Raw genomic sequence first — 18,904 nt, 5'->3', positions numbered from 1 at the left:
AATAGGTAATGAAATATTATTAGCTATTCCCTGATTGTAGAAAGGTAGGGAACTACTAAATAAGAAAACTGCATACATTGTAAGATATAATCATTATGTACGATATTTTTGCTTGTTTTCCTTTGTGTCAAGGAAGGAGTCAATTCACAGGGGCTAAGGATAGTAAAATATGACTAGGATTTGTGAGACTAATAAAATTAATCTTTACAAAAGAACACTTCCTCACCACAATATAGTAGCATAGTAGGAATTTTGAGGAGGCGTATTGTTAATTACAATAGAGATGGTGATGATAAAGATGATAATGTGACAATGATGACGATGTGATGATGATGACATTGACAATAATGATGGTCATGATGATGACAGTGATTATGGTGATGATAATAATTCACAAAAACATTTATTTTATAAATATACCTAAAATACTCATATTTAAATAGAGAAAACTGCTCTGACTTTGTAATCATACTTATCTAATTTGGATCTGTTGCCCTTAGGAGAAATTTTTTTTGTTTCCCCAATCTATTTGAGTAATAAAGATGATAAACCACTCCTAAATTATGCTATTTCTTCTCTGTGTCTGGAAATTTAATTTTATTCTTTTTAGTAGATCTCTCTCCTTGGCTGATCAGAGAATGGGGCACAAGGCATAATAGGTCTAGAAATGACGAGTTTTAGCTGAATATATTGAATGCCCCTCTTTCTTTGTCAGCACATACTTGATTTACTGAGAGGTATACCCAGCTGTATGACATATGGACTTTTTCAGACTTTCTTTTGCTGCTCAAAACATGATAGAGTAAACTCGAACTGACTTATCAGGGCTTTATGTAATTATACCTAATTGTTTTTTGACCTATAAAATGAAAAAAAAAACTGTTGGTGAAGAGCAATAAATGTTCTGATCTCTTGCTGTCTAGCACATCTTTTCTCTTGAAGGATAGATTTTTAGAGAAACAGGGCAATTTATTGTGTCCTTAGTTTTATTTATTATACAGCATATAATTTTATGCCCTTATTGTATTGATCTGTATGTTTGAGTAAGTTGAATATGCAGTGCATGTCAGGTTCTAATTTTACTTAATAAGACCTTAACAATCTATAAACTTTATTTTAATACAAAATCTAGAGGTTTGTACCCTTACCTATAGAATGGTTGTTGAAATTATACTGGTTTAGCCCTGTTATCTCCATTATAATGGACTGTTTCATTCTCTTCAAACAGACTACCTAACATTTCATGAGGAGCCCCAGAGATCCAGGGCATTCTTCTTATCCAAATGTGGTAGCTCCATTGACAACTTCTTCCAGTTTGCAATGTATTCCTTAATTCCCCAGTGCAGTAAGGACAAATAAAATTGCAGCTGATTCTGGCTCTCTGTTGGATGGGCAGTCTGGGGTGATACAGAGGAAAATGAACTAGATAGACATCAGAGGTCCTGACTTGGGTTCTCTGCTATTTATCATTAGTTGCTTAATATCTTGGATTAAGATTCCTCAGCTATAAAATGATGTTATTAGATAACATGACCTTCAAGGAGTTTTCTATCTCTAGAGCTCTTATCCTATAAAAATATAATAGTATCCTTGATTCCAATAGGGAAGTTCCAGGCCCTGTGCTAAGTTCTGGATATACATAGAAAGGGCAAAATAAAGTCCCTGCTCTCAAGAAACTCATAGTCTACTTGGGGAGACAATGTGCAACTATATACAGAATAAATTGGATATAATCCACAGAAGGAAGGCACTGCAATTAAGTAAAATTGGGAAAGGCTTCTTTAAGAAGATGGTATTTTAACTAACACTTGAAGGAAACCAAGGAAGGCTGAAGGCAGAGATGAGTAGGGAGAGAATTCCAGACATGGGGGATAGTCAGTCTTCAGGAGTTGAAAGATGTAGGGACAGATCACAGAGTACATGAAGGTGAAATAAGACTGGAAGGGTAGGGATGTGACAAGTTATGAATGGGTTTAAAAGCCTGACAAGTTGATCCTGGAAGTGATAGGGAAACCATTGTGGTTTATTGAGAGGCAGGGGTGGGAGGGATGAGACATGGCCAGATATATGCTTTTGGAAGCACCTTGACAGCTGAGTGCAGGATGGACTGCAGTGGAGAGAGACTGATAGAGAGGAGAATAATTAGAAGGCTATTGCAATAGTCCAAAAATGATATAATGAAGGTCTACACTAGAATGGTGGCAGTTTCATAGGCAAGAAAGATATATATATATATATATATATATATATATACATACACATATATGATAGATATTACAAAGGTAAAATTTACAAGTCTTTGAAAGAGTTTGTTTATAGTGGATAAGAGAGTGAGGATACAAGGATGACACCTAGGTTGAGTGGTTGGGTGAGTGGGAGAATGATAGTACCTTCAACATAAATAGGAATTTTAGGAAGAGGGAAGCTTTTTTTTTGTTTTTGTTTTTGTTTTTGTTTTTTGGAAAGATGATGATTTCTGCTTGGGACATGTTGAAATTGAGATGTCTATGGAACATTGATGTTGAGAAGTCTAATAACTAGTTGGAAATGTGAGACTGGAGATCAACAGCGAGGTTGATTTGAGAACTATCAGCATAGAGTGCTAAAGGGAGGTGATGGATCATGAAGTGAAATAGTATAGAGGAAGAAGAGAAGAAAGCCCAGGACAGAGCCTTGTGGGACACTCCCAGTTAGCAGACATGACCTAAACAAAGATCTTGGGAAGGAGACTGAGGGGAAAGATGGATATGGAAGGATAACTAGGGGAGAAGAATACCAATAGAGAAATAAGTATCAAGGAGAACAAGGTGATTGGCAGTGTCAGAAGCTGCAGAGAGATCAAGGAAAATGAGGATTCAGAAAAGGCCATTGGATTTGATGATTAAGAGATCATTGTTAAATCTGGAAAAAGCAGTTTCAGTTGAGTAATGAAGTAGGAAGCCAGATAGTCAAGAGGTAAAAAGAGATCGAGAGGAAAGAAGAGAGTATGAAGGATGTTTCTATCTGTACATTGTATATTACAGCTACACATTAGTATATGTGTATAGTCTAGACCAGGGCTTCTTAAAATTTTTCCACATGTGACCCCTTCAACACTTCTTAAAATATGGGTCGTGATCCCATGGGTCTCAACTCACAGTTTAAGAAGTGCTGGCAGACCTATGTTTTTATCAGTTTGGGAAGTACCTGCCCATAAGGATACTTATAGTGGCAGTTATGTGATGCAATGGATAGAAATCTGGGCCTAAAGTCAAGAAGACCTGAGTTCAAATCCAGCCTCAGACACTTGCCAGCTATGTTACCTTGGGCAAGTCACTTAACCTCCATCTGCCTCAGTTTCTTTAAAATGTGAATAATAAAGCAATGTAATATTAGCAATGTAAAATGAGAATCATGACAGCATCTATCTTGTTGTAAGGATCAAATGAGATAATAATTGTAAAGTACTTAGTATAGTACCTGACAGAAAGTAGGTACAATATAAATGTTACTTGTCTTGTTACTACTACTACTACTACTACTACTACTACTACTACTACTTTTATTTTGTTGTTGTTCAGTCATTTCAGTCCTGTCCAACTCTTCAGGCCCCTATTTGGGGTTTTCTTGGCAAAGATATCAAAGTGGTTTGCTTTTTTCCTTCTCCAGATCATTTTTCAGTTGACATAAGAAAGGTAGCATAATGTAGTGGAGAGAGAACCAACATCACGACCTGAATAACCTGAGTTCAAATCCTGTCTCTGACACACATATGTGCACATATATTTGTGCACATATACTCATGTACATGATTTCTTATGGTAAGCATGGCAGGATTAAAAGAATTTTCATAGCTATGATGGAAGACATACTACCCCAGATTCAGAATCTCTGGCTGATCTGATAGAGGAGAAATGAGGAAACTTTGCTCATTAGAAGACCAAAAGTTAATTCAAAAAGGTCTCACAGGCCATTATTACCTACACAGTGAAATTATATGCACAATGCAAAATAGATTACATTATTTCACACAATAATTATTGATAAAAATAGTCAACATCAAAAAGTCATATTTGTTCAATTTGCAAATACGAAAAGAAAAAAATTACAAAGAAGTGAACATAAGCTCATGGGATTTTTTTGGCGGGGGTTGGTATTTGCTTGTTACAAACTATGAAGAGTAGTTGGAATCCAACATTATTGTCTTTAGCTTCAATTGGTCTTCCAGGTGAGCACTGATCACCTGTGATCATGGACATGTTTTGATTAGAGTTATGTATGAAAAAGTTGATTTATAAGTAGGTGGTTCCATTGTATGAGTCTCACTCCAAACAATGGAACAGTCTCACTGAGTGTTGTATGGCTGTCTGACAACTACTGCTCTAGCAGTTATTAATATAATAATATAAAATATAAAATGAAATAATATAAAGTATTACAAAGAAAATGGAGGAGTGATAAAAATGGAAGATCAAAAATCATAGGCTGACAAGATCTTAGGTTCACAGATTTATAGCAGAAAATAGACCTCAAAGGCAACCTAGTTCAACCCCTTCAGATTACAGATGAAGAAACTGAGCCTCAGAAAGGTTAGGTGACTTGGTCATACAGGTATTAAGTAAAGAGGTAGGACTTATACACAGGTATATGATCTCAGAACCAATTGTCTTTCCACCCCATCATGCTGTCTTCCATGCACCAAGGAACACAGCCCTTAAAAAGATCAAGTATTGTAACAAGTGTCATTGCTCTTCAAACCAGTGAAAAAAATGATTTCTTATAGGAAGAACTATGAAAGAAAAGTTTTAGGAAAAAAGAACCAAAGTGTTTCCAGGGAATAGTCCATCCTAACTGTGGTGATAGGGGACCAAAAGACATTTTTTTCCTCTTTTATCTATATGTCTTTGTATGATTGGTCCTCCAAGAAAGGTGATCAGGAACATGAGTGATGTGTATGTCACTACTGATGTTTGTATTTCTTTCTATCTGTGATGTTTTAGTATTCCAGGCTCTAGGCACATACTACCTCATATGAGAAGCAATGAAGACTTGTGTTCCAAATTCAGCAGAGAGGTCCATATCTGACTGTGCCAAGTGAAATCCTTACCTGATCTTTGAGAAAATAGGTCCTAAAGAAGCATTTAAGAATTGTAGGAAAAGATGGCTACATAAAATCCAAGAAAAATCTTTCAGCAATGGATCAGTTTTCACTAAGTTCTTAAGGTGAAATCCCAATTTGTTTTTAGATGAGTATGCAAAAAAAAAGTACACTGAGTGATACAGATGATCTCTACTCTTTTTCAGCCCTATTCTATGAATGTGACAAAAGGGTACACAATACCCCCACAAAATGGAAATATTTTATGGTGTTGGCATTGTTAGAAAAGTCAGAAGGATCTCAGCTAGATTAAAGGGAGGGGCCTAGAAACAGAGGCTGGGAAAAGAAGGGACAGCCCAGCAGTATTTGTGGCTACCACAATGTAAACATAGAAAAAGTAGCAGGTCAGAAATGCTTTAAATGTAGCCAAATGGGTTATTCAAATTACTTGGGAGAAATTTTGGAATTCATTCCTAACTTCTAAGATTAGGACACCTACCACATTCTGCCACAAAATGCCTTTTGGTGCTACTATTAGTCAGAAGCCTGGCCTACAAAGACCATCTGTCTGACTCAGTAGGGTTCTATGAGTCAATGTATTGGTTATATCATTAATTGTTCCTTTCATACATCTAGCATAGAAAAGTATGCCCTGCTTGAAGCAATGTAATACAAATGTCCTAATTATATGCCTGAGTGATTTTGATTTGGTTGATTATTATCCACATTGTTGTTTAAGGCTTATTGTCTCAATAAGTCTTTTAATGTAAGTGTATTGTGCACAATTCTCCAAGTAAAATTTCATCTCATAGGAAAACTTTCCATTTCCCACCTCCAAGAAATAGTTTGACAATACAGCAAGTGTCTCTTAATCCTTGGCTTTTTCTCATCCTAGTGGCTAAAGAGTATTTGCTCTTTAGTAAGTATGAGCACAGTAAGATAATCATCCTTACTGTTTAATTGTATATTGTGTGTGTATATATATATAAACATATATATATATATACATACATAACACACACACGTGTGTTATGTGTGTGTGTATATGTGTGTGTGTGTGTGTGTGTGTGTGTGTATTCCTAAAGAGTTTGCTCTTTGGGAATGACTTCCCTTAAACACAATCTCTATCCTAGTTCCTTCTCACTGATTGAAGATGGGGTGAGACTGCTCTCCTCAAAGATTAAGGGAAAGGAAATGCATATGGAAATCTAATTTCTTCCTTACACCAAATGTTACTCCTATACAAGGTGTCCATGACTCTTCATCCTACATGCCTCTTCCTTTAAGTTCCACACAGGTAGTCTACCCAATATATTGGAGACCTTTTTTTTTTCCATTTCACACTTTGAGGATACCAATGGAGCCTATCAATTATCTCATAACTCTTAAACTATGAACTGCTCATCTTCATTTTCATTCATGCATTCCTTTGATGGCATCTTTTACATAGCTTCTCCTTTGTAATTTCTCAGTTGTAATGTTTTGCTGGCTATACTTTTATACCAATGTAACATTTAAAAAAAAACTTTTATTGAGCACCTGTCTGGCACTGTATTAGGCACTATTGATACAAAAACAAAATGAATCAGTCTATTTCTTAGAACTGTGATACAGTGGGGAGAAGGGTGGGAGACAGCAGAAACACTGAATATGGCATTAAAGGTTCTTTCATTCATTCATTCAGTTTCTTCCCCTAATACTTATGACCTTTGACAAGTAGCTTGGTGTCAGTTTCCCCATCACTAAAATGAGGAATTTTGACCAGATGGCTTTGATGTCACTTTTGGCTCTATATTCATAATATTATGGACATTAAATTTTTTTGTCAATTTACTGCTAGAATCCTAATCCTCGAGCCTATATTGTACTTCACCTTTTAACTTCCAAGTTATTCCATTTTTGACATCTTGGACCTATTTTATCCCCCCAACTATTTCCCTTTTAATCCTCTAAAATATGGTTTCCAGTTAGTTTCTTTCACTTTTTACAAACACATACCTCCTTGTCTCTACCCAAATACTTTGTGTAATAGCATCCCATATCATCAACTAATTTCCCTTTCCTGACCTTCAAAATCTGGTTGTAAATTGCAGTTCAATGTCCAAACACTACCCTGGTTGTCATATTTTATTTGCCTTTATTGTTTTGTGTTGAATTATTGAGCCCCTGAGCCAGATTTATACCCTTTAGATGGGAAACAACTTAGAGCCCAAATTGAATGTACTTTATATTTGTAAAATATGAATAATATAGAAAGATGTAAATGTACTTGTCAGTTGTCTAAATCTGCCTTTTCATTTTCTAGTCCCCAGAGCTAAAGGATTAAGTGGATGTGTGTATGAAATAAAACAAATGAGTACTGTCTTAAAGGGACATTTACTGTTATGGACAAGAATGCTAAAAGAGAATAACATGAGTTCAGCAAATACTAGTTCTCAGAGTTTAAAGTTTCTTGTGGAAATAGAGAAGCTACTTTTCAAATCCAACTTTTCAAACAACACCAAGGGTCAGCATATTTTACAAGGCCTAACAGCAGCACAGGTAATAACTGGAAAGCACATTTCAGATTGCTAAATGATTATATTTCCCATCAACAACCTTGACCTCAGTGTAATGTCATATCTCCTTGGTTTTTGGGTACCACAAGCACAATCTATAAATGGAATGACTGATGAAGCTGTGTACCCTATACAGCTGCAAGTTATCCTCAAGATGACAGATTTTTTTTCCTTGACAAAAGATGTGCTTGATTTACCTGTAACTTTTAAATTTCATATACATATGTATGTATGTACATATACATACATGCATGCATACATGTATGTATGTAGGTATACATATATATGGAGAGAGAGAGAGAGAGAGAACATAAGTGCTACTTTTTTTAAACTGAGCTCTGAGGAAAGAGAATAGGGAGAGAACATTAGGGAAAGTGGAATTCCATTCATGATGAATAACGGAGTCACCTCTATCTTATGTGACCACCTTTTCATGTATTCTCTTTTTAAATAGCAATCTGTGAAAACAACAGATATTCTTAGTATTAATGGACATTTGATTAGGCTGAGGTCTGCCTTGTCCATGTTAATGATCACTTATGTAACACTCTGTATGTGTTTCATTGAATTGATAAAATGGATCATTTTGATTTGCATGATTTAAAAATCTACTCTCTAGCCTCTTATCTTAATTTTTATAGATGTTTCTTTTTAACTTGGAAAAATAGCTCCAAATAATGGAGCATGTCTCATCCCAAAACGGCTTTGAATTTCCTAGTGCAATAGCTTGGGAATTAGAATTTCTCTAGTCTTTGATGATGACATGGACTTTAATGGTAAGAGTATTTCTACCCCCACATCTTTGCTTTTTGGTCTGATCCTATTCTCCAGATTCTTCACACCTATGCCCAGTTGGAGCCCAGGTGCCATGTCTATTGCTTGACTAGCAGCTGTGTCTTTTAAATCATAGCTCATCTATTGAAGAGGGGAAATTTTTAATACATTTTTAACTAAAGAGGATATGTCTTGCAGCTGTATAGGAGCTGATCTCATTCCTTCTCTTTTATCTTATATAAGAAGAAGAGTAAAACACTCCACCACAGACTAAAATAATGTTCTCCATCCATGAAACTTTGTAATTCATAATAACCAGAGAATGGGAGAATTCTCTGAAAAGGCATGAATTCTGGGTCCTTTAAAACATTGGTTCTTTTCCTTCAGTATGAAAGAAATTTCAGAGATGGTAATTAAGACAAATTTCAATTTAAGAAATGAGGTAAAAAACAGTCTTTACAATTAAAAGGATAACAATCATAATGAAAAATAATAAAACAACAACAATAATGATACCTTCCATTTGTAGATTATTTTACAATTTAAAAGGCACCTTCACATCTATTATCTTAGTTTCAATAATGGATGTGAAAGGTGTCAGAGGTGCCTCAGAGCAAATAGATAAAGAGATGAATTAATATATAATGACTGACCTCTCAGGCCCTTCATCACAATGAACTGCCTGGAGGGAGAAAAATCTCTTACACATTGCAACTTTCTTTTTCAAATCAGCTTCAAACAATTTAACATGATCTATTCTAGAATTAAGAGAAAGGCAATCCACTTCCTTTGGTAGAAAAAAAAAGATTCCAATATACTCAGGAAGCTATAATTTTTTTTTGTTTCTATTAGAGGCTTTTATGATATAGATAATTGGTCACATTCTTACATAGTTTTGATTCTTACAAGAATTCTTACATAGTTTTGATAGCTTATGCCCTCTTCCTTAGCAAATCCAGTGGTTCAGATGACTGATCATCCACCACTTTACTTCATCTTAGGGAACTAATTTGATGAAAAGCAAAAGTTATGGGCAAAATGTTGATTTTAATGAGAGAGAATTGGAATTCCCTGTGAATACTGTTCATTGTATTCAGTAAGAATGTTTCATCTTATGAATAGGCAGTTTTCAGATGAAGAAATTAAAGCTATAAATAGTCATATGAAAAAATGTTCTAGATCACTATTGATTAGAGAAATGGAAATTAAAACAACTCTGGAGGGCATCTAGGTGGCACAGTGGATAGAGCTCCAGCCTTGGAGTCAGGAAGAATTTAGTTCAAATCCAGCCTCAGACTATTGATTCTTACTAGCTGTGTGACCCTGGGCAAGTCACTTAACCCCATCAACTAGCCAAAAAAGGAAGAAAAACAAAACAAAACAACTCTGAGGTAGCACCTCACACCAATCATATTAGCTAATACGACAAAAGGAAAGTGATAAGTGATGGAGAAGATGTGGGGACACTAATGCTTTGTTGGTGGAGTTGTTAACTGATCCAATTATTCTGGAGAGCAATTTGGAACTATGCCCAAAAGGCAACCAAACTGTGTATACCCTTTGATCCAGCGATACCATTACTGGTTCTGTATCCCAAAGACAGCGTAAAAAAGGGAAAAGGACCCACATGTACAAAGATATTTATTGCAGTTCTTTTGGTAGTGGCAAAGAATTTGGAACGGATGCCCATCAAAGGGGGATTGGTTGAACAAGTTGTGATACATGAATGTAATGGAATCCTATTGTTCTATAAGAAATAATGAACAGGATTTTAGAAAAATGTGGAAAGACTTATATGAACTGATTATGAATAAAGTGAACAAAACCAGGAGAACACTATACACGGTAACAGCAACAATGTGTGATGATCAACTATGATAAACTTAGCTCTTCTCAACAATACAATATCGAAGAGAATTCCAAAAGACTTGTGATAGAAAATGCTAACCACGTCCAGAGAAAGAACTATAAAGTTTGAATACAGATAGATGCATACTATTTTCACTTTTTTTTTGTTTTTTTTTTTCTTTCTCATGGTCTTTCCCTTTTGTTCCCTTCTTTCACAATATGACTGGTGTGGAAATATGCTTAACATGATAGTACATGTATAACCTACATCAGATAGCTTGCTCTCTTGGGGAGGGGGAGGGAAGTGAGGAAGTGAGAAAAATTTTGAGCTTAAAAATCTTACAAAAATGAATGTTGAAAACTATCTTTACATGTAATTAGAAAAAATATAATACTATTAAATATTTTTAAAATAATGCTTCATTTTGGTTTGCAATGTACATAAATTCCATTGATCATTTTCTATCTTTTTTTCCTTTTCAATCTTCCATATGCCACTTGCCAGCTCCTTCCCTGCTTCCTATAAATGCATTCAGGTATCTACCATTGTAAAGGACAGAAGCAAAAAAAGTCCTCTTGCTCCTGTAACTCCCTCAAGCTACCACCCTGTACTGTTCTATCTTTTATTTCTAAAATACTAGGAAAAGAGTAGACAACACTGGCTGCATATACTTGCTCATCACTTACTTCAACCACCTACAGTCTATTTCTATACCCACCACTCTGCTGAATGGTCCTTTGCAAGGTTATTAGTTGCCTCAGTCATATTCTCTTTGACTATTCTAAGGACTTTGACATAATTGATGAGGTCCTCCTTTGGGAAATTCTTTACTCCCTTGATGTCTATGCTGCCACTCTCTCTTGATTTTTTCCTTGAGTTTTTATCCTCTTCTTCACTTCTCCTCAGGTCCATCTTTTCTTTTTTTCCCTCCTGCTTTCTTTACTCCAATATTTGGACTTTATCTCCCCTCCCCCATTTTATTATCTTAGTGAATAATTTCACCCAAATCCACATTTCTGTTCTCATATATATTCAGGTGTCTCTCTGGTCTCTATCTCTTGCCCAATTTCTCCATTGAACTCAGTTTAACATCTCCTATCAGATATCAGCTCTGGTTACAGCACCAGTGTTTTGGATTGCATAGACTGAGAACTGAGCTCATAGCTTTCTGTCAAAACATGTTCCTCTCAGATAGCCTTTTTATGATGCTACAAGTCACCCAGACTTAAACATCAGTACAGTCAATCTTCATCATTCCCATCTTTAACTTTCATGACTTCATGCATTTTCATGATTTTATTAGTAACTTGGTTTTCACTTTTGAATTGGTAACCATGCACATTTGTGGCTATGCACAATTGATTGGTTGGCTGTTGTCTTTCATTCTCAAAGAGGACCAAAATGACACCACTATATTAGAGTCAAGTTATAGTATGTCTGACTGTGCTTGATCAGAACAAATGAGCTTGGAATGCTCTGCCACAGTTCAGGCACAAACAGTCCATGTGAATGAATATTTGGGAGTGGCTTCTCTAAATTTGTGCGTCTCATGTTTCTTTTGAGCTACTTCACTTCTGCTTTGCTCAAAGAGCAAAGCACCTTCTCTCATGAGGGCACACCATGCTGAGTAGCCGTGTGCCAGAATCTCCCAGGTCATACAATCAATTCCAAAATTCTTAAGAGAGACCTTGGGAGTATCCTTGTATTTCTTTTTCTGATGCTTGCCATGTGTGAGTTCTCCACAAAATAGTATTTTTGCAAGCATACATTTGGCATTCAAACAACACGGCCAGCTCATTGGAGTTGTGCTCTGTGCAGTAGAGTTTGAGTGTTTATATGCTTATAGTTCTGGGTGACTGTAATGACAGAGTAGGCTCAGACTACCAGACATGGCAGGGGATCTCTGGGAGGAATGGAGTTGGAAACAGCAACAGTAATTAATGGTCACTTACTACTGAAGACTTGTGCATCTCATAAACTTCTATGCATAGTAGAGAAAAAAAAGTAGAGGCACGATGCACACAAGTTTTTAAAGCAGCTGGTTCCTATTAAGCACTTCATTGGTCTTTTTCACCCTACCATTGTAAAAAGCTCCCTATGTATTCATTGTATATTTTCATCATTTTCCTTTAAAACTCGAGTTTTGTGTGTTGCAATTATGCCCCCAAAGCATGCTGCAAGTCCTTTGGGTTCTAAGCCCAAGTGTGCAAAGTCAGTGATGCATCTTAGTGAGAAAATAAAGGTGTTAGATAAACGTTGCGCCCAAACATCTGCAGATGCCATCAGTCATGAGTTTGGTATTAACTAATCAATGATTCATTATATCCCCCAAAAGTAGAAAAGTACTAGAAAGGAGAAAAAAAAAAGGTTTTCATGTTAGCAATTTTATTTTGTGTACAGCATTTTATAGGTCATTTCATGGTTACTATGTTAGGAAAAGTGCATATTATCAAAATTAATGTTTTGTTATAAATAATTGCATGCAGAAAAGTGTATTTTCAGCCATCTCTAGTAAAAGATTACAGTCTTTGGGAACCAAACCCCTATTTCTCACAGGTTCAATGCATCAACATTTGCATTTTTTGACTTTCACACCATTTTCTCATGCCAAAAAAAAGTTGAGGATAATCTGATTCTTTGTTAAAGTTCTCCTTCACTCTTCATATCCTAAGTTGAAAAGGTTTTTTGATTCTCCATCTATTAAATCTCTCTTATCTGTTCATTTCCTTTCCACTCAAAGTCCCACTACTGCCTCCCTATTCATTTGGATTTTGGTAAATAACTCCTAACCAGTGTCTCACCACCATTTCTTATTCCAATCCATCCAATTCATCCAATCAACTGCCAAATTAATTCTCTCAATGCCTAAGTCTAACCACATCACTTTCCTGTTCAAAATTCTTATTTCTGATATGTTCCTTGGCTTATAAGGATAAAATACAAAATCCTGAGTTTAGCATTTAAAGACCTCCATAATTGGCCACAGAGGCTAGACAGCTATCCTTCAAGTTAGAAAGATCTGGGTTAAAGTCCTGTATCATCCACATATTGACTCTGTGTTCTGTACAAGTTACTTAACTTCTTAGTAATCCAATGAGCTTTCTAAGATCTTATGTGGTAACAGTCTGCACAGATAGTGGTTAATTGCTTAACCTACATGAGGGCTGACTATGTTTTGGTTTTGTTTATGTATCTCTAGCACTAGGACCATATCTCACACACAGTAGGTAATTTTTGAATGCATATTAATTGTTGAAATCTTTCTCTTCCCTTAAGATTTAGCTTACATTCTACTTCAACCATGAAATTTAAAGTAATTACTCTCACCTCAAATTATCATATAGGATATCATTTTGATCTCAGTTTTAATCTTGTCAAAGTCTACCATGTGTTACACTTATTTGACTCAATTTTGTATATTCCTTATTAGACTCTAAATTCTTTGAGGGTGGGGCTATCTTTTTTCAATCTTCATATGAAAGGCAGTATGGCATAATGACTTGAGACTGACTCCAGGAAGACCTGGGTTCAAGTACCACTTCTGACATATATTTGTTGTGTGAACCTGGGCAAGTCATCTATCCTCTGAATGTGCTGGGCAACTTGATGTTGCCTTGCATAGATGGAGAGAGTTTTACCCAGAATTCTATTTATCAATGGAATAACAATCTTGTCCCTATCCCTAGTGTGCAGTGCCTTTTACATAGTTTCATATATATGTTGAAAGTACATTGAATTTTTAGTAATGGGAATGTAACAAAAATTAAAATACCAATCTAAATTAGTCTGACCTGATATAACTAAAAGCAAAGTATAGAGTTTCCCAAAAGTTTTAGGGCAGTTTTAAGTGATTAAATAATTAAAACTGCCCAAATATTTTTGGGACGCTTCATAATTTATTTGAGATAAGACAACAATATTGATTGTAGTAAACAGCATACTCCACTAAAGCACTACCCCAATGCCTCAGTGTGACATGCAGGTGGCCTTGGGTTCTCTGGGCAATAGCAGCTAGTTGTACCACATAGGAAGAGGTCTGAATGTTTGTACATTTTCAATTGTATATATGTCATGTGTAGACCAGCCTAAGTAGAGGGAGGCTTATTACTGCATTGGCAGAAGAATAATGCATTTTTTAGACATAGCAACTTTTGAAAACCATCTCCTAAGTTACAGATGATTTCAATCTATACAGATGGAGGGAGTACCCACACTGACAGGATCATAGAAAATTAAAGGATTCAGGTAGGAATTAAAAAGCAACCATGTGTTTAATGCCTAAAAAATAGGACTCAACTTTACAGGGAGGAAGCTTGCTATGGTGAAAATGTACCTGGGGTGAAAGCCGGAAGACCTGGGTTCTGAGTTCAAATTACTAAGATTTTAGTGTTAAATTATCCATTTCTTCATTTCCTCATTTATAAAATGTGAGATTTAGAATTAGCCAAGAAATAATCCTTCCAACTGAAAAATTCTATGATGTTCAACTTCAAAACTTAAATGATAGCAAATTTCACTGATGGGGTAGTTCCTCCAATTGATGCAGACCTCAATAGACAGGCTTTTGGAGCTACAGGCTTAACAATCAGGACCTAGTGGTCATGAACTCCCTCAACATTTCTAGTCTGGTCCTAAAGTAATAAACATAAAGTCTATTGCTGAGCCATCCTGTATATCATTTAAATATGAAAAAAACAAATATGGGAGGCAATAAAATGCATTTTTTATAAACAATTTGTTTTTTTTTTTTTTGCTTTTTAGCTCTTTATTCTAGAGAATCATTTATCAGAAAGCTTTGCCAGAATAACTTTTTATTTGATGTGAATTGCTAGGAAAACTTGAAAGTAATTTGCCAGAAATTAAATCTATTTACTTATTTATTTATTTATTTGGCTAGGCAAAATGGGATTATATGACTTGCCCAGGGTCACACAGCTACTAAGTGTTATGTGTCTGAGTCGGATTTGAACTCAGGTCCCCCTGAATCCAGGGCTGGTGCTGTATCCACTGTGCCACCTAGCTGCCACTTATAAATCAAATTTAAACCAACATACTTCACTATGTATGCTGATAAATTCAAGGGGGATATGCAACTTCAATAACAAAGATCACACCACAACAAAAAATTAGATCAGATACTTTTACAATTATGGCTAAAGCAAGGGTTCTTAATCTTTATATGTAATGGACCCTTTGGTTAGTCTGGTGAAGCTTATGGAACACTTCTCAGAATAATGGTTTTAAATAAATAAAATAAAATACATAGAATTAAAAAGGAAATAAATTATGTTAAAATATGGTTATTAAGAGAGGACTTCTGGGAGCTAAGCAGTAAATTGATGTAACTCTCCCATACTCACCTCCAGACAATTATAAAATACCCACTCCTCAAATCCTAGAACAGCACAAACAGCAAGAAGACAGGGTGAAACAATCTTTTAGCCCAGGAAACTTGGAAGATCTGGTAGAAAGATCTGTCTCAGTCAGGTAAAAATGGAGCATGGTCCAGAACAGGAAGCATCCCAGCAAATCAGCAGCAAGCCCCATCTCAGCAAACCAGCAGGAGATCTTGAACCACAGTGCAATATAGCAGGCAAACACCAACACCAGGACCTCCCACATACCTCAGCATAGCCAGGGGAATGGAAGAAACATACTCGAGCTCTGAAAACCACCACTTGCTTTAGGGTAACCCTGAGCAAATAAGCATACTCCAGAGGCCAGACCTCCATATGCTTCGGTACAGCCCCAGTCAAACAGGCATCCTACAGCAGACAGACCACCATGTGCTTCAGCATAGCCATGGGCAAATAGGCTGCTTCCAGAAGATGAGACCCCCAGAGAAATGCAGAAACACTCCACTGGTCTCAGCACACACCCAACACCACCTAGTTCAGATCAAGTAAGCTGCCAGACTCCTACAGCTTACAGAAGCAGCAGCCACCCACAGCCCCACCCCTGCCCTATCAGCATGGCACTAGACACAAAGGTCCCCTGTGGGCCTCAGGGCAACATCAGTGCAGCACCAGTAAATAGCCAGAACCTGAAGCCTCTGGTACAAGAAGACTGAGACAGTGTCCCTCCACCTGAGAGCAGAGCTCAAATTTAAAAGAAAAGCAAAAAAGCCAAAAACAAAAACAAAAAACAAAAAAAAAGAAAACAGAGCAAATAACAACAACAACAACAACAACAACAAAAGAAACTGACCATAGAAAGTTATTATGGTGACAGGGAAAATCAAGAGGCAAACTCAGAAGAGAACAACACTGTCAAAAAAACCCAAAGAAAAATGAGAAGTTGTCTCAAGCCCAGAAAGAACTCAAAGAAGATCTCAAAAAGGAACTTAAAAATCATATAAGAGAGGTGGAAGAAAATATGGGAAAAGAAATGAAATTGATGCAAGAGAATTTTGAAAAAAGAGTGAACAGCCTGGGAAAAGAAAACAACTGCTTAAAAATTAAAATTGGTCAAATGGGAAAGGAGACTCAAAAATATACTGAAGAAAACAACTCCCTAAAAAGTACATTTGGCCAAATGGAAAAGTACAAAAGCTAATTGAGGAAATCACCTCCTTAAAAGTTAGAATTGGGCAAATAGAAGCTAATGACTCTGTCAGATACCAAGAATCAATCAAACAAATTCAAAAGAATGAAAAAATAGAAGAAAATATAAAATACCTCATGGGAAAAACAACTTACCCAGAAAATAGATCCAGAAGAGACAATGTCAGAATAATTGGACCACCTGAAAGTCATAATCAAAAGGAGGATCTGGACAGCATCTTTCAAGAAATTATCAAGGAAAACTTCCATGATGACCCAGAACCAGAGGGCAAAATAGTCATTGAAAGAATTCACTGATCAACTCAGGAAAGAAATCCCAAAATAAAAACCTCAAGGAACATGATAGACACATTTTAGAACTATCAGCTTAAGTTAAAAATACTACAAGTGGCCAGAAAGAAACAATTTGAATACCAGGGAGACAAAATAAGTATCACACAGAATTTGGCAGCTGCAACATAAAAGGATCAGAAGTCATAGAACATGATATTCTGGAAGGCAAAGGAGCTAGGACTGCAACCAAAACCAGCACAATTAAGCATAACATTCCAAGAGAAAAAAATGGCTATTCAATGAAATAGAAAGATTTCGAGCTTTCATGAGAAGATCAGAATTGAACAAGAACAACAACCACAACCAAAAGATCTCCAATATCAAAGCCCAAGAAAAACCTAAAAAAACATAATAGATTCAATGGAGCTGAACTGTTTATATCCCTGCATGAGAAGATGATACTTGTAAATCTTAAAAATTGTATCACTTACAGTACAGCTAGAAGGAATATACATAGACAAGTGGGTATGGGTACAATGTGAATTTGTGGGAATGACATAAAAATAATTAAGGGATGAGAAAGAGAAGTACAATGAGTGCAGAAGGAATAGAGAGGTAGAATAGGATAAATTATTTCACATGACAAGGAATGAAAGACATTACAATGGAGGGGAAGATGGGAGGGTGGGTGATGGGCATTGCTTGAACCTCACTGGCAATCAATATTGGCTCAAAGAGGGAATAATATACATAATCAGTTGAGTATGGAAAGCTATCTTACCCAACAGGAGAGTAGGAGGGTAGGAGATTAAGTAAAGGGGATGGGGGTAAGGACTTACAGAGAGAGAGCAGACTGGGGAAGGTAGCTGACAGAAGCAAAACACTAGTAAGGAGGGAAAGGGTGAAAGGAGAGAGAGGACAAACAGGAAGAAAAATATGATGAAGGTAAATACACAGTTAGTGATCGTAACTGTGAATGTGAATGGGATGAGCTCTCCCATAAAAAAAGAAATGAAAAACAGAGTGGATAAAAACCATACTCCTACAATATGTTGTTTACAAGAAATGCACTTGAAGCAGAAACACACACACGGAGTAAAGGTAATAATACTTCAACTGATGTATATAAAAAAAGTGGGGGTAGCATTCTTGATCTCAGACAAAACAAAAGTAAAAATAGACCTAATTAAATGAGATAAGGAAGGAAACTACATCTTGCAAAAAGTTACCATAGACAATGAAGTAATATCAATACTAAACATATATGCACCAATTGGTATACTATCCAAATTCTTAAAGGAGAAGTTAAGTGAATTACAGGTTCATGGTCAAACAAGAGATAAAAGAGCATTACAAAATGTAAAGTGGATAATTTTGATTATATTAAATTAAAAAGCTATTGCACATAAAACCCTAATGCAACCAAGATTAGAAGGAAAGCAGAAATCTGGGAAACAATCTTTATAGCAAGTGTCTGTGATAAAGGCCCAATTTCTCAAATACATAGAGAACTAAGTTAAATTTATAGGAATACAAGACACCCCCAATTGATAAATGGTCAAAGGATATGAACAGGCAGTTTTCAGGTGAAGGGATTAAACTATCTATAGGCATAAGAAGTGCTCTAAATCTCTTGTAAGTCGAAAAATGCAAATTTAAACAACACTGAGGTACAACCTCACACCTATCAGATTAGCTAATATGACAAAAAAAAAGAAAATGATAAAAGTTGGAGAGGATGTGGGAAAATTGGGATGCTAATTCCCAATGGAGTTGTGAGCTGATCCAACCATTCTGGAGAGCAATTTGG

This window comes from Vombatus ursinus, unplaced genomic scaffold (assembly GCF_900497805.2).
Source record: "Vombatus ursinus unplaced genomic scaffold, bare-nosed wombat genome assembly UNPS02014781.1, whole genome shotgun sequence".
Classification (NCBI taxonomy): Eukaryota; Metazoa; Chordata; class Mammalia; order Diprotodontia; family Vombatidae; genus Vombatus; species Vombatus ursinus.
This window is presented reverse-complemented; position numbering follows the sequence as displayed.